Source organism: Camponotus vicinus, unplaced genomic scaffold (genome assembly GCF_025532165.1).
Source record: "Camponotus vicinus isolate PSW18456_S1 unplaced genomic scaffold, iyCamVici1.0 SCAF_7, whole genome shotgun sequence".
Classification (NCBI taxonomy): Eukaryota; Metazoa; Arthropoda; class Insecta; order Hymenoptera; family Formicidae; genus Camponotus; species Camponotus vicinus.
Window position 1 is genome coordinate 15,059,346 of NW_028141979.1, and position 15,879 is coordinate 15,075,224.

The window sequence follows — 15,879 nt, forward strand, 5'->3', positions numbered from 1 at the left end:
TAAAGAGACCGTTTCGGTCCCTGACCTGTGTCAAGCCCTTAAAATCCGTTCGACCCGATATATACACACGCCCTAACAGTGTGTTACGGGGTAAGTAGTTTGCGTCCTTCCAGATGGCCCATCCCTTTAACGGCCTGGACGTAACAGTTCCGCTAATAGGATTTTTTATATTATACATATGCCATTGTGCGCTCTTAGATCTTTTGTAGAAACCTCCTACCATGTAATATGTATAATTCGTAGAAACATATACAAAATTATGAGAAGTATTATTTAATGAAGATATTGTAAAGCAATCAATAATTTTGCTATCAACCCAATTTTTATCCTTTAAGGTATAAAATTCTTCTCTATTAAGATTATATATGTCAAATCCTATTACTGGCGCATCTGTTAACGATCTGTATTGCCCAATTGTTAATGAAGGATCAGATGACTGCATGTAATAGTCGATGTCTAAAAATAATCCGTTGTCAAGTGCATTTGCATGAGTCGAACTTTCGCTTAAATTTAATTCTAATAGCTCTAATGTTTCTGAATTTTTGTTTGATATAGGCGTACTTGTACTTAATTTGTACTTTTTAGCTATGCGCCCTAATGAACGCCCTTCAAAATGACTGTACAAAGGCTTTCGCTTTCTTTGCCATGTTTCTTCTATTAATGTATTATTTATATTTTGTACATTTTGACATTGAATATTACGCTTTCTGCGTTTTACAGGAATATTTAATTTTAGTTCTGCATATATTTGTTTATTGTAATCTTTCATTTTTTTAACCAAACGTCCGACTTTCAAACTTCGCCATTTAAAACATATTTTTTCACAATATTGAAATAACTCTCAATATTTGCATTGCTTAATCTAAATGTACCCGGTGTAACTATTTTCAGTAATAACGCCAACCACATGGGAACAAAAGGCATATAATGGTTTGTAATATATTCAGCAATTGTTGAAGCATAATATCTATTAGTGCTTTGTATATTATTATCCTGAATTTTACTTTTTATCTCATGCAATTTGGAATTATATCTTTTAAAAAATGGCGAATTAATAAAAATTCGACCTTCTAATTTATAATTTTCATCTAACAAGTCTGCATTGCTTTCAGTATCAGAGTTTTCATCAAATATATTATCGTATTTATATTTCGTAATATGATATTTGTTAATATTAACAATATACTTATGAGCTTCTGTGGAACAAGATGTCAATAATAAAGTCATAAATTGTTCATAACAATAATCTAAATCATTTAAAGTATCACAGTGAATTAGTATACCCATACATTCTAAGACTTTTAATTTTTAGGTACTTTGGAAATTTTTTATGTATAGTAGATGATACCCTTTTTTGGAAATGTGCACAACAATTATGTACAACAATCAAATTAGAACGTAAATTTTCTTTCTTATTTAAAGCAATGTAAATGTCTTCTAAATATTCTGATAATGTAGTCTTATTCCATTCATTCATTATAGCATTTATTAGTGCCCAACTCCAGTCGACAATTACAACTGAAAATAATGGCCAAGTAAAATGTTTAGATTGTAAGAAATGGCAGAATGTTTTCAAGAATATGCTTATAGCAGTAGTATTATATACTGAGGTTATCATTTCAGCTATTGGAAGTACAGTATTATGCTTATTTACTACTATTGCATAATATAGAATGCGTTTGCACTTTATATCTTTTGGTTTGCGAACTACAGAACCAGTAGCATCGAAATAAATTAATATCATTCTTATCAAGTGCATTAATTTGTTCTTCTGTACATATACTTCTATACATATATACATAAAATGGCAAACCTGTACTTTGTATGTATGGGTCATTAGACTGTTGATCTATAATATATTGCTGAAATAAATCAGATAAATCGTGTGAACAAAGATGCAAATCGTTCTTATTACTCTCTTCAGATTTTGCTTTCTGATATGTACTAAGCATACGTAATTCTTGAAAATATCCGTCCTGAGCAAGCTCATGGTCTATGTTTTTTAATGTATTTAATTGCAACATTCGAGGCGACATATGACGCATTTCCAATTTAGCTTTTTCTCGCACTTCACCTTTTAAAGTACAAAATTTGTGTACTGCCGATACGGTAAATTTTATAGAGCGGTGCGGATTACCGCACCTGGCGCCCATATATTTGATTTTGGAGAGAAACGTTTTTTTTGTTATGTAAGGAGATCGCGCCGAAGGTGTGCCGTGGGCCAAAAACACCGGCCACGTAAAATCATTAGCCCTTAAAGAATTAACGGTCACAAATTGGCCTGTTACGTCCGTCGCGATTTTTCTGAGAATTTTGCATTCTTTGTGTACTGCCGATACGGTAAATTTTATAGAGCGGTGCGGATTACCGCACCTGGCGCCCATATATTTGATTTTGGAGAGAAACGTTTTTTTTGTTATGTAAGGAGATCGCGCCGAAGGTGTGCCGTGGGCCAAAAACACCGGCCACGTAAAATCATTAGCCCTTAAAGAATTAACGGTCACAAATTGGCGTAACAATTGGCCAATTTGTGACCGTTAATTCTTTAAGGGCTAATGATTTTACGTGGCCGGTGTTTTTGGCCCACGGCACACCTTCGGCGCGATCTCCTTACATAACAAAAAAAACGTTTCTCTCCAAAATCAAATATATGGGCGCCAGGTGCGGTAATCCGCACCGCTCTATAAAATTTACCGTATCGGCAGTACACAAAGAATGCAAAATTCTCAGAAAAATCGCGACGGACGCTCGACTAGCCCCGTCTCGAAATTGGCAGAGGGGGGGAGTCCGTGTTAACAGTTCGCAAGGAAGGATCGAGAATACAAGGTGGCTGCAAATAAAACATAATATTATAATAACAAGAATTAATATATTTAACATATGAATAAATTTTAATGACAGACAGATTCGTGTAGATGCAAAGCGGTTTTATAATATTGATTATCCGATTATTAGCCGGCAGCGACGGGCCGGCATTCGAGCGCGATCACCGCGGTATCATATGTCACGCGGCAGAAAAAAAAGCATACAAGAAAAGTCCCGGAATTCCGCGCTAAACGAGACTTGTTAGAGTTTCGGCAGCTACGAATCCCCAAATAACTTTTAATAATGAGCACCGCGGTGTCGACTCCTTTAATGACATCCGTCTTTCGCGAATAGAAATAATCAATTATAATAATGGATCTACCCGCCGCACACGCAGTTAACAGAAGCGATTATAGATGCGAACCGATTATACAGATCTGCTGCTTTAACGAAAAAAATTTAGCGACTAGTAACGTATCTAACAGGAACGGTTGAATCGAGACACGAAAAACTATCAATAACAATAAAGTATCAAATGACTTGAGCCTCGGAAATATGCGAGCCGATGCCGCGACGTATTTGTCGGTTATTGGATATCGCAATCGCCTTTGTGTGTGTGCTCGTCGTATCGAAAGTTTAACAGGCAAAGATTTTCACAAAATCACAATAAACGCAACAAGAAAGACAATTAATTTGACTGTCGGCGCATACTCGGGAGAGAGGGCACTTAATTTTACGAAAGCTCGAACAAAGTCTTTCGGCCGGCCGTCGTACTCTAAGACGCAAATATCGAGAACGCAGAAAAGGAATTTCACAATAAATTTAATGACGACAGCTATACGGCACCGACATTGTTCGAGCTAATTCTACCTGATAATCTAAACGATAAACGGCCTGATGGGGTCGACGCTCGTCTCACCGATGACTCCGTGAGGTCCTCGGCGCTCTCGGCATCAGCATGAGAAATCGATGGATTTGGGCCGTCGTACTCCTCGCCGGTCCGCCGAATAGGTCGACCTTCATGTACTATTTCTGTACTGGAGACAAATATGTCAATAATAGCATTATCTATATTCGAAATGTCAAATTTGAATTGTTGTACATGACTGCTGTATCTGCATTTTGCATATGTTACTAAACAGTTTGTATTACGCCGTATTCCGCCATAAAATTTTAATGGACATGGAAAATTTAATATATGAACAATTTTATTTTGTATTTCTTCTCGTATCTTATTTCTATTTGCATTTTCTTGTTCATCAAAAATAACAGAATCGTCCTTATAAAATACTAAATTTTTTCTGAACCGACAATTTTAAGTTTTGTTGATTACACTTTATGGAACCGTCACTACTATCGCAATTACTGTCAGGAACATAATCATCATTGATTACCAAATCTATTTCATTTTCATCTTCTTCTACGACATTTGAAAAATGCTCAAGATTATTATCAGAAAATAATGTACGTGTGGGTCGTAATGCATATCTTTGTGGTGTAACAGAAATATTACATAAAGTTTTATCATCTACAACATGCTTTTCATTTAAGTAACTTATATCATCTTCCTCATCCACCACAGACGACCAGTTTTCAGTATTGCAGATTTTATGCAAAACATTGTTTGTATTTGAAATATTTTCTTTATCAAGCAGAGGCCATGTCTTTTCAATATTGATTTTAACACTGGATCGAGATCGTAATATATTTTGCACAGTATCTTGTATGCCTTGATGATTGCAATCCCATATTCTTTTATAAGACTTAAATTTCTTATTATCAAATTTTCTTTCTGTTTTTGAAATATCTGTAAAATAAAACAATATAAATAACAGTAACCATTACAAGTGAACTTACCAAAAAATATTTTTATGAAAAATTCAGTACGAAATGATTCATGATTATAATTAACCCTAGAACGACACATTGGGAGTGGCATATCCAGACTTTCTTTTTTGAAGGCTGGCATTTCTGTAATTTTGAAGGTCGGCTAATCTAATCTACCTGGCAAATTTGAATACGTTAGGGTACTCTTTTTCTTTGGCGTAAAGAACAATATTAATCAACAAATAATCTTTAAATAATAACGATCGAAAGTTCGTTCTGGGTATGCTATACCCAAATGTGTCGTTTGTGTAAACCTTTTTGTTTTATGGAATTGTAAGTTATTACGAAGTCTTCATGTGTTTTCTGCTTGAAGTATTTTTTGAGTAACGTAGATATATATGTATATAAGTGAATTATAAAATAAAATATTAATTTTTAGTAAAAATTTAATGTCATAGTACTGAAAAGTAAATAAAAAGCATTAATAAACATAAATAAAATAAACATAAACATTAATAAACATTAACAAATATTAATAAACATTAATAAACATTAATAAACATTATTAAACCATTGTTTCTTTCACAAAAAATGCCTTTTTTAATCAAACAATCATTCTTGAGATCCTAATACTTTCCTTTATTTTCATCTCTTCAGATAATTAAATTTTTTTAAACAGTCGACTATGGCATATTTATTTTCTTTAAATTCAAAGTTTCTAGTTTTCAGAACGCTATTTAAGAAGTCTCTTACCTTAGTTTTCCCAACAAATACAAATTTTTGAAGAAGAAAAGATTTTTTGAAATTTCTGTTTCCTTTTTTTATTGATAACTCTTTTATTAATAAAGATATATACATTTGTTTGTTACCATTGTAGTGCTTAATGTCTGGCGTTCCAATTGAAAAAACAATTTGTTACAATACGTTAATTTTTATGAAAGTTATAAGCAATTAAATTTGAATTGGGTATACCATACCCAGAGTGTCGTTCCCGTGACAAAATGGATAGTGTCGTTCTAGGGTTAAGTTTTAACAAAGATACTTTAAAGTAAAATCGATATTAAAATAATTCAGAAATTATTGACATTTTCATTATTTATTATTTGTCTTAAATCAATTCTAAATTTATCAAAGAATTGAGAAATTTCAATATTAACAAAATTATAACTATACAATTTAGTTGTATATATTGCAACGCCTTTGTCCGCCTCGGGAACGCCGATCCGGAGGAGACGGCGTGCAAATTTGGCCGGTAGGGAAATTAGTTGATTTACAAAAAAAACGGTATCTCAGAATACGGTAGCGTACGGTATCTCGCAGCTCTCACGAGGAAAGCGGTATTGGGCGCCAGGCGCGGTCTCCCGCGCCACGATATCATTACGGTAACGGAAGGGTTCGATAACCCAGAGCTCAGTAAATGACAGAGGGGCAGGATTCTTTGTAGGTTAGAGAGAGAGCACTAAATAACTTCCGGGAGAGAGAAATGATCGACACTCCTTCGATTATTATTATAAATATATTTAACAATTATAGTATATGGACAAAGTTTATAACAAAGTATACGACAAAGACGATATAAATACAATAGAAAGGTTAATGGTACGGGAAAAATAGCAAAGATTACAGGCAGAAGATACGCAAGTAATGAAATCGATAATATAAATTTCGAAAGAAAGAAACGTCAGAGTTATAAGACAGATACGAAAGTCGATTATTATCTATACGGGAACGAAGACATATGATACGCGCGACTAACGCGACTAATTCCGAGATCGAATATAATTTCACGGACCGCGATGGGTAAAGTCCACAAGTAATTCGCAGAAAAATCGGATGTAACGACGGTTCTAAGTAACGGCAATTCCACGTCAGCGGGCACAAATATTATCTCGCGATGTTATCCAGTATCTTCCCGACCTTTCGCTCTCGGCGAAAACAAATTCGACCCTCACGCAATTTCAAACAACACGGACGGTAACGGACGTAAATTTTAAACAGAGATTTCGCGAATTATCCAATTCTTGCTGAGTGGATTTCGGATATACGGTAACTCTCACTCGCGAAGAACGATCTCACGCAAACCCCGCTATTCTTTACGCAATACGATAGTGTCGGAATCTCGTGACTCTATTATTATTCACAATTCGACGCTCCACGCAACGATATAACGAGACATGAAACGAAACGATACGATACGATACGATACGGTATGGCGCTAACGATATGGTATAATGACTGTCGGCGACGAACCCCCTGAGAGGGACAAATCCGCGATACCCGGGGCCCAGCTGGCGTCCGGCAACGAAACGCGAGAAAAGCACGCAGGCTTTCTACAACAATTCGGTAACGAGTTCACCGTCGCCTCGCGACGGTATCAAGAAACGGTATGACGCCAGCTGTATCCGGGAATATCTCTACGGCTACCTGAGCGACGGCTTACAGTTTAACTCCGGTATCCGGGTCCTCGCTGCTTGGCTGTGGTCGTTCGGTATCGCAGCTCGTACGGAGACTCGTCCTTCTGCTATTATAGCTCGTCGAACAGTGACTTGTGATAAATGCTCCGCAAGGCCCTCGAGTCCCGCGCCGATTTTCCGCGCATCCTGTCGATTTTCGATGAGAAGGGGTCGATATTCTCCGCCCCCTCGAATTTCGTCCTGCTGTATTGCGGGTTGCCCTTCGATAGGAACCAAAATCCAACGTTGACGGTATCTTTGACGATTGTATGTTCTCGGTAGCTCGGACGTGTTGGGCTGGCCAGGCCGTATCCTCGTCCGGCTCCGGATGCATCTCCTCTCCTCAGTCTGCAGCTTGGGAGAGTGTTGATCGTTCCTTCGTCCGGGCTTCCCCGTCGTTGTTTCTCTAAAAGTAGCGGATATTAATACAACGATTACCTATGGATAGCGGTGGAGCGGGATCTCGATACATGACCTTTCTTTAGAGTGGAGGCATCGGTCCGAGTCTCTCCTCTTCCTTTCTTCGGTAACTGCACCCTCCGGGATCTTGCTGTACATCACTTATTATCCGCTCGCTCAGATTGCCGCGCTCTGCTCGCTTAAAATTAATCTCAAACACAGAAATCTATACAAAGATATATCACGAGATCGGATAAGGGGCCCCCCTCAGATGCGAAGAACGACCCTCCGTACGCTACCTCCCCCCGGCGGGGTCACTGTGACGGAGCGCAAAAGGCGTCACGTCACAATATATACATTTATAGTAATTATAATTGCTATAAACAACTCAGATCAATTAATGCGCAAATTAAGCTTTCAAAATTTATAAAAATATTTACTTGAAAAATATTTAATTGTAATATGTTTTAAAATACTAGACATTACGGACGCACGCTTTTTAGCTTTTTATTTTTTACTTTTAACTATAAATCACTATTTAATCGATATACACAACTGTCAAAATATGCGATGACAATTGCTCATGAAGTAAGCGCAGCGAAAGAATCAATTGGCATCACGGAAAAAGGTAACAATAATTCGATATTTGCGACTATCGATTTAAATGTCGTTTTTAAAAGTGGATTATATCTCGTAATAATCTTGCACCTTATAAATATAATAATCTTTGTAACTAATTTTTCTTACAATATTGTAATAACCATTAATTGTAACATTTTTATATTATAAAATAAATGTGTATTACAATTATAATATGTGAAAATATATTAGCGTACTTACTAACATACAGAATGATCCTTTTCCACGTGAATCAAACTCAATATCTGTAATATTATTCGCCACATCACAAATAGTTTTAGCCAAATTTTGTATTTCTATTAACGTAATATTCACTTTATCCATTTTTATTGCGTTCTATGTACTAATAATCGCAAAATATGTACGCTGTTTGTTTTCGAAAATAGATTGCTAGACAAGAACTGTCAGTACTACCAGAACTGCCGTACCTGCAGTACGTACAGAAGGAAACTGAGTGAACAGAGGTTATGTTAAGAAACAAACGAACGACGATTATCCGATATCCTATGTTTTGAGACGTTTAGAAGAACGGTTAGTTTTCCGTTTACTTTGACAAATGAATCGCTGCTCTAAAATTCTCCGGTTTTTTGAACGAAAGAGCCATTCATCGATTTATACAAGGTGTTCCGCCACTACCGCATTATTCTTAAACTTCCGGCGGTCACGCCTTTCTCGTAACGAAATTTAAAAGAATAAGAGATATTATCGCAAAATAAACATTATAAGATGAAGTTTAATTAATACAGTTTGTAACGGTCGTATTTTCGGGCGTTTTTCGCTGCTGCGGATAGATCGCCGGTGCAAGGTTCTTTCAAAGAAAATACGCGATGTGTGTAATTGGATGTATTTATTTGAAATCGTAGAAATGTACAGAGAGTAAGTGTGTGTGTGCGCGCGTGTGAGTGTGTGTGTGTTGGATATATTAATCTCGCTGAATTATAATTCACGCGATAACGAGGCAAACGTCGTGAATGCAATTTCGATTGAAATACGGTCTCGATTTCGCGCACGTGTTCGTGTTTATAGCGCGCGAGCCTGCACGCGTTTTTGCGGCGCTTTTTCCGCGAGGAATCCCGGCGTTCCGAGAATCCTCGGTTTCTCGGGATCGACGGTCGCCTTCGTGGGAATATTTGTTCCCAGATGTTTCGCTTAAAGCCGGCGTTGGATAAATGAATGCGCGATGCGCTTTAACGACGGCGGCGGAGGCCGCGATAAATGAATGCGCGATGCGCTCGGCGGTAGTTCTAGTGCGCGAAACAGGATCGCGTCGCGAAGGATGGAATTCGCGTTACAGCTGGGTCGAGAACACTCGACTCGGGGCGGCTCTGAGCTCCACCTTCCGTGATGGCCCAGCTGCAGGATTAGGCGGATGCATCTGTACCTTGGAATCGAGATCACTCGGCCAAGACGGAGTTCGCTTCACCTTTCGTCCGTGGTAGGTGCTCGGTAGGATTTCTCTGGATTTGCTTCTGAAGCGTACTGCTTAGAGCGGATCGGGAGAATGGTAATTAGGTGCCGAAATGTGGCCTTTTTATATCGGCTAATTGCCCGCGTCGGCGCGCAGCAGTATTACCCCTTCCGAACGGTTTTTGGGAAACGGGCGGTCGGGCCCGCTCGGAGGGGTTCGGGTTGCGCGCCGAACGCGGGTTTTCGCCGGTCGGCGGTTCGGGCCACGTCGGTTATGATCGACGGTATTCGGCCGATTTGATATTAACGGCTTAGGTCGTGTTTTCGGTGGATTAAAAAAGGTGGGCGCACCGCGCCCCTGCCTCTGCCCGGCGGGTGTTCTGCCGGGCGGCAACTTCCGGCGGATGGAATTGCCGGGAATCGTAACGATGCACCGGGATGCATCGTTACATCACCCCCCTTTACAAATAATGCCCGAATTGGGGGTATTCTGTCGGTCGGTCGGGCATATCACGCTGGTTTTCGGCGGATGTTGTGCTGTTACTGCCTATTGCAGTCGGCGGCAGTACCGGACATTTCCGTCCCGGGTGAACCGGATGATCCATCGTCCGGTGGTTGTTCGCGGCTTATATCTTCGCGATACATACACCGCGAAATGTGGAACCTCCACAACGATCCCGGGTTCCACCTCTATTGGCGGTGGCGGCTGCGGTCCCATCGGCCGCAGTAATGTAGGCCGTTCGGTGGTGGCGGTTTCCGATCTAATTGGCCGGGGTGACCTCTCATAAGGGCGCGGAGCCCTTGCCTTCGGTGGTGGTAGTGGCGCCAGGAAGACTTCCTGCTTGCGCCGGTTGACGTGATCGGACCGCTGGATGACGGTCTCGACCTTCGGTGGCCGCGCTGGTGTTGGCGTGGCGGTGACCTGTGGTACCGGCTCCATCATCCGGACCGCGTCGGTGGTACCTGCTTCGTACTCCCGAAGCAGGGCTTCGATATCCTCTAGGATTCCTGGATTCGGTTGTTCCATCGTGTTTGACGGTTCGCTCGATAGTGTGGCTTGTATTTTTGCCACCTCAGGCACGAAGTCGATATCATCCTCGGGGGGAATAAAGTCGTCATTGTTATTGTTGACATGAGCGGCCTTCAGATCTTGCACGTATACGTGCTTTATCCATTTCCCCCGCTTGCTTCTTAGATCCATTATAACGGGTGATACGATTCGTCGGATCTCATATGGCCCGCTGAATTTGGGCGCCAATTTGGCGTTGTACGCTTCGCTTTTCTTCGACAGAGGGTGGTCGCGCTTCCACTCCCATTCGCCGATGCTCGGTTTCCATGGCCGGCGTCGGAGATCGTAATGGCGCTTTTGGCGGTGAAACGCCTGTGCGAGCTGTATTTTCACGAGCTCGTACGCCTCCGTGAGTTTTCTTCGGAGGTTATCAGGAGCGTCGTGCTCCGCGGTCAGCTGATTGGTGTCCTCCGGCCCTTGTAGCTCGCGCCCGTAGTTCAGGAAAGCGGGCGTGTATCCGGTGGCGTCGTGGAGGGCCGTGTTGAAGGCGAACTGGAACGCCGGAATGTGCTCGTCCCAGGCTCGATGATCCTTCTCCACGTACTGCATGACCATGGTCTTAATGGTTCGGTTGGTCCTCTCCACCGGATTGCAGTGTGGAGAGTAAGCTGGAGCGGTCACGTGTCGTATGTTCCACGCCCGTAGTCGTTCTTCTAATTCGTTGGACCTTAACTGGGTGCCGTTGTCTGACAGCACGGAGTCTGGTCGGCCGTGGCGCAAAATGATGCGCTCGGTCAACGCCTTGGTCACGGCGCTCGCTGTAGCTCGGCGCAATGGTACCAGCTCCACCCATTTCGTGAATCGATCTTGGAGTACGAAGAGCCAGGTATGTCCTTGGTGCGAGCGTGGCAAAGGTCCGACCAGATCTAAGGTCACTTGCTCCCAGGATCGACTGACATACGTCGCATGGAGCGTCCCGGCCGGCCGCTGCTGTGCGGCCTTGTGCGTCTGGCAATTCCTGCAGGTGCGCACATAGTTCGCGATATCGCGAAACATCCCCGGCCAATAGTAGGTTTCGGCAATCCGGGCGATCGTTTTTGCGATGCTCATGTGCCCGGCGGTGAGGGCGTCGTGGTATCGGCGTAAGATGTTGTTTCTGGCCTCCTTTGGTATGCAGAGTTTCCACTGCTCTTCTGCTGCGGTATCCTTGAAGTTGAGGCTGTGATAGAGAAGGCGGTACAATTTCCCGCCCTCTATGCGGTAGTCGGTGTGCGCGGTGGGGTCCTGCTGCACCCCTTCGTATTTCCGGCGGTACCAGGCGCATTCCTGGTTTCGCGGCGCAGGTCGCCGGGTGATGCAATAGAGCGTCTGCGACGCGATTAAGTACCCCGCGACGGTACTTCACGTCGAAATCGTATTGCTGGAGCTCCGAATACCCAGCGTCCGAGGCGTCCGGTCGGGGACTCTAATTTCTGCAGCCATCACAGGGCCTGGTGGTCTGTCACGACGGTGAAAGCGTAACTTTCTAGATAGCTCTTCATCCGCCGGATGCCCCACACGATGGCTAGGCATTCGAGCTCCGTGGCGCTATAGTTGCGCTCGGCCGCATTCAAAGTGCGGCTCGCATAGGCGATTACGCGTTTGCCCTCCTCAAAATTCTGCGTCAACACCGCGCCGAGTCCGGTCGTGCTAGCGTCGGTCTGGAGAAAGAAACGGCGCGTGAAGTCTGGACATGCCAGAACCGGTGCGGAACTTAGAACGCGTTTTAGCTGAGCGAACGCGGTGGCTTCCCCTTCGCCCCATTTCCATCGGGCATTTTTCTTCGTCAATTGCGTGAGTGGAGCCGCGATCGTGGAAAAGTTCGGGATGAAGCGGCGGTACCACGAAGCCATCCCCACGAATTGACGTATATGCTTAACGGACTGTGGTTCAGGCCAGTTGGCTACGGCTTGGATTTTCCCGGGGTCGGTCTGAATTCCCTCCCGGTCGATAACGTGCCCCAGGTACGTCAAACGGTCAACGCAGAAACGGCATTTCTCCGGGTTCAGGCGGAGGCGCGCGTTACGAAGGCGGCGGAAAGTCTCCCTAAGCAGCTCGAGATGCTTGTCGAAAGTTCGGCTGATTACGATGATATCGTCAAAGTAGACGAACACGTGCGGTTCTAATTCGGGTCCGAGAACCGTGTCCAGTAATCGCTGGAACGTGGCCGGGGCGGAATGCAACCCGAACGGCATGACCTTCAATTGATAATGCCCCTTTCCCGGTATCGTGAACGCGGTGATTGGCCGGCTGTCTGGGGCCAATGGCACCTGCCAGTTACCGTTCTTTAGGTCTAAGGTAGACAAATACCGGGCCTCTCTCAATTTGTCTAAAGTCGCGGTAATCTGCGGCAGCGGGTACGCGTCTTTATGTGTTACGTCGTTGACCCGGCGGAAATCGATGCAGAAACGTTGCCGACCGTCCTTTTTCTTGACGATCACGATGGGCGAGCTCCAGAGGCTGTACGAGGGCTCGATGACACCCTGGGCGAGCATCTCGTCCACTTCGGTATCGATAACCGCCTGCATCGCCGGATTGCGCGGGCGATACCTCTGCTTAATGGGCGTGTCGTCTATCAGCTGAATGGAATGCTGAGCCCGATTGGTGGGCCCCTTCACGGTATCAAATTTCGCGAGCTCGCCTTGCAGAAATTTCTGGAGATGTTCGTCTTCTTCGGCGGTCCTCCCGGCCAGGCCTCCGATGGTGCAGCAATGCTGGTGCCATCGGAGCACACGTAAAGGTGGGGCCGGCGTGCTTATCCGCAATTTCGCCTGCAAGTCCACCCCCATTAGTATCTCGCTCGAGAGGCCCGGTAATACCCCGAACGTGTGCATCGTGGTTCGACCGGCCGCCTAAACCGGCAGGATCATCCTCCCCGCGAGGTCTGCGTTTAGATCGTTTGCCATTTGTATTTGGCTTTCCCCTGTGGTCCACGCGAAACCCGCTCGTCCTAATATTTCGGCAGTTTTTTCATTTATCAGGGACACCTCGGACCCCCATCTACCAAGGCGTCGAAAGTGTGTTCCCCGATTCTGATCATGGTGTGCGGTCACGGTTTGAATGTTATTCGGGGCTTGGAGTTGAGGAGGCGACCTTTTCTCCAGCCCCGTCGGCTTTTCCCGCCGGCGGATGGCATTGCGCGGTGAGCACTCCGTCTCGTCCGCATTGCGAGCAAAACTTTTTCGCGGGGCGCTTGCACTGACGTCGCGTGTGTCCACGCTGTTTGCAACGCCAACAGCACTCGGTTTTATTGTACGCGGCAACCACAGCGGGTTTCGCTTCGGCTTTTTCCCTCTTGAGCGCTTCCTGCCGTTCGCTTACCAGGTCCTCGTGTTCGCGGGCGCGTGCCTGTAATTCGGAGATATCGCCGATATTACGCCTTCGAATATAAAATTTATACTCCGGATGCATATGATCGTACAAATACTCGAGCTGCATAACGGGCGAGAATTCGCCGGCCCGGCGCATGAGCGTCATCATCACCGTGGAGTATTGTGCGAACGTCTCGTTGACCTTTTGATGTCGGTTCTCGATTTCGCGGCGGAGGGAGGCATCGTACCGATGGGGCAGGAATTGCAACCGAAATGCCGCCTCGAACCCCTGCCAAGAGGCCCAGCTGGCCCGGTGATTCCGGTACCACAAAAGGGGTCCCCCCTTAATAATTCCGATAATCCACGCAGAATTTGTTCCTCGACGATGTGGTAATTTTCGCGGAGTTCGGCAAGACGTTCCAGGAACGCGGCGGGGTCGCGTCCATCGAAATGATAGCCACTCTTGCGAATTTGGTTAATTACGCGGTGATCTGGCACCGCTGGCGCCGCAAAATCCATGGGCGCATCGCGGGCTATGGGCGAGGCCCCCATGACGACCACGTGCGGTAACGCGCCGGAGGGCCCTGCCTGTTCGCGCGGGTTGGTCGCGAATTCGTCCGCATGGGCGTCCGCATACTCCCGCATGCGTCGGCGAATGTCATCGAGAGTGCCGGTGCTCTCTAACCCGTAGCCTTCCGCTAGCACGGCCAATTGCTCTTTCGGGAGTGCGTATAACCACGTCCTCATGATGCAACACTCACATTTCACACTAGACGAAAAACGGTCCATGTTTGGGCGCCAATGTAACGGTCGTATTTTCGGGCGTTTTTCGCTGCTGCGGATAGATCGCCGGTGCAAGGTTCTTTCAAAGAAAATACGCGATGTGTATAATTGGATGTATTTATTTCAAATCGTAGAAATGTACAGAGAGTAAGTGTGTGTGTGTGTGCGCGCGTGTGAGTGTGTGTGTGTTGTGCGGTATATTAATCTCGCTGAATTATAATTCACGCGATAACGAGGCAAACGTCGTGAATGCAATTTCGATCGAAATACGGTCTCGATTTCGCGCACATGTTCGTGTTTATAGCGCGCGAGCCTGCACGCGTTTTTGCGGCGCTTTTTCCGCGAGGAATCCCGGCGTTCCGAGAATCCTCGGTTTCTCGGGATCGACGGTCGCTTTCGTGGGAATATTTGTTCCCAGATGTTTCGCTTAAAGCCGGCGTTCGATTTGATTTAGGCGGTGCGCTTTAACAACGGCGACGGAGGCCGTGATAAATGAATACACGATGCGTTTTAACGACGGCGGCGGAGGCCGCGATAAATGAATGCGCGATGCGCTTTAACGACGGCGGCGGAGGCCGCGATAAATGAATGCGCGATGCGCTCGGCGGTAGTTCTAGTGCGCGAAACAGGATCGCGTTGCGAAGGATGGAATTCGCGTTGCAGCTGGGTCGAGAACACTCGACTCGGGGCGGCTCTGAGCGGGAGCGTCCGAAATGGCCACGTTCGAAATGGCCACGGATAAATTTGACCACGTTCGAAATGGCCACGTTCGAAACGGCCACGTTCGTAATGGCCACTCGTTCGTAATGGCCACGTTCGAAACGGGCACGTTCGGAACGGCCACGTTCTAAACGGCCACGTTCGGAACGGCCACGTTCGGAACGGCCACGTTCGGAACGGCCACGTTCGGAACGGCCACGTTCGAAATGGCCACGGATAAATTTGACCACGTTCGAAATAGCCACGTTCGAAACGGCCACGTTCGAAACGGCCACGTTCGTAATGGCCACTCGTTCGTAATGGCCACGTTCGAAACGGGCACATTCGGAACGGCCACGTTCTAAACGGCCACGTTCGGAATGGCCACATTCGAAATGGCCACGGATAAATTTGACCACGTTCGAAATGGCCACGTTCGAAACGGCCGCGTTCGTAATGGCCACTCGTTCGAAACGGCCACGTTCGTAATGGCTACTCGTTCGTAATG

General features: G+C 44.9%; 1 protein-coding gene across 1 annotated transcript in view; it reads right to left on the reverse strand.

Moving 5' to 3' along the window:
- Positions 1–4,035: 4,035 nt before the first annotated feature.
- Positions 4,036–15,879, reverse strand: part of LOC145974574 (dynein axonemal heavy chain 6-like) — a 424,968-nt gene continuing 413,124 nt past the window's right edge. Inside the window, exon 11 of the mRNA XM_083104479.1 lies at positions 4,036–4,612. The gene's annotated coding sequence lies outside the window, so the exon portion shown is untranslated. The remainder of the gene's footprint in view (positions 4,613–15,879) is intronic.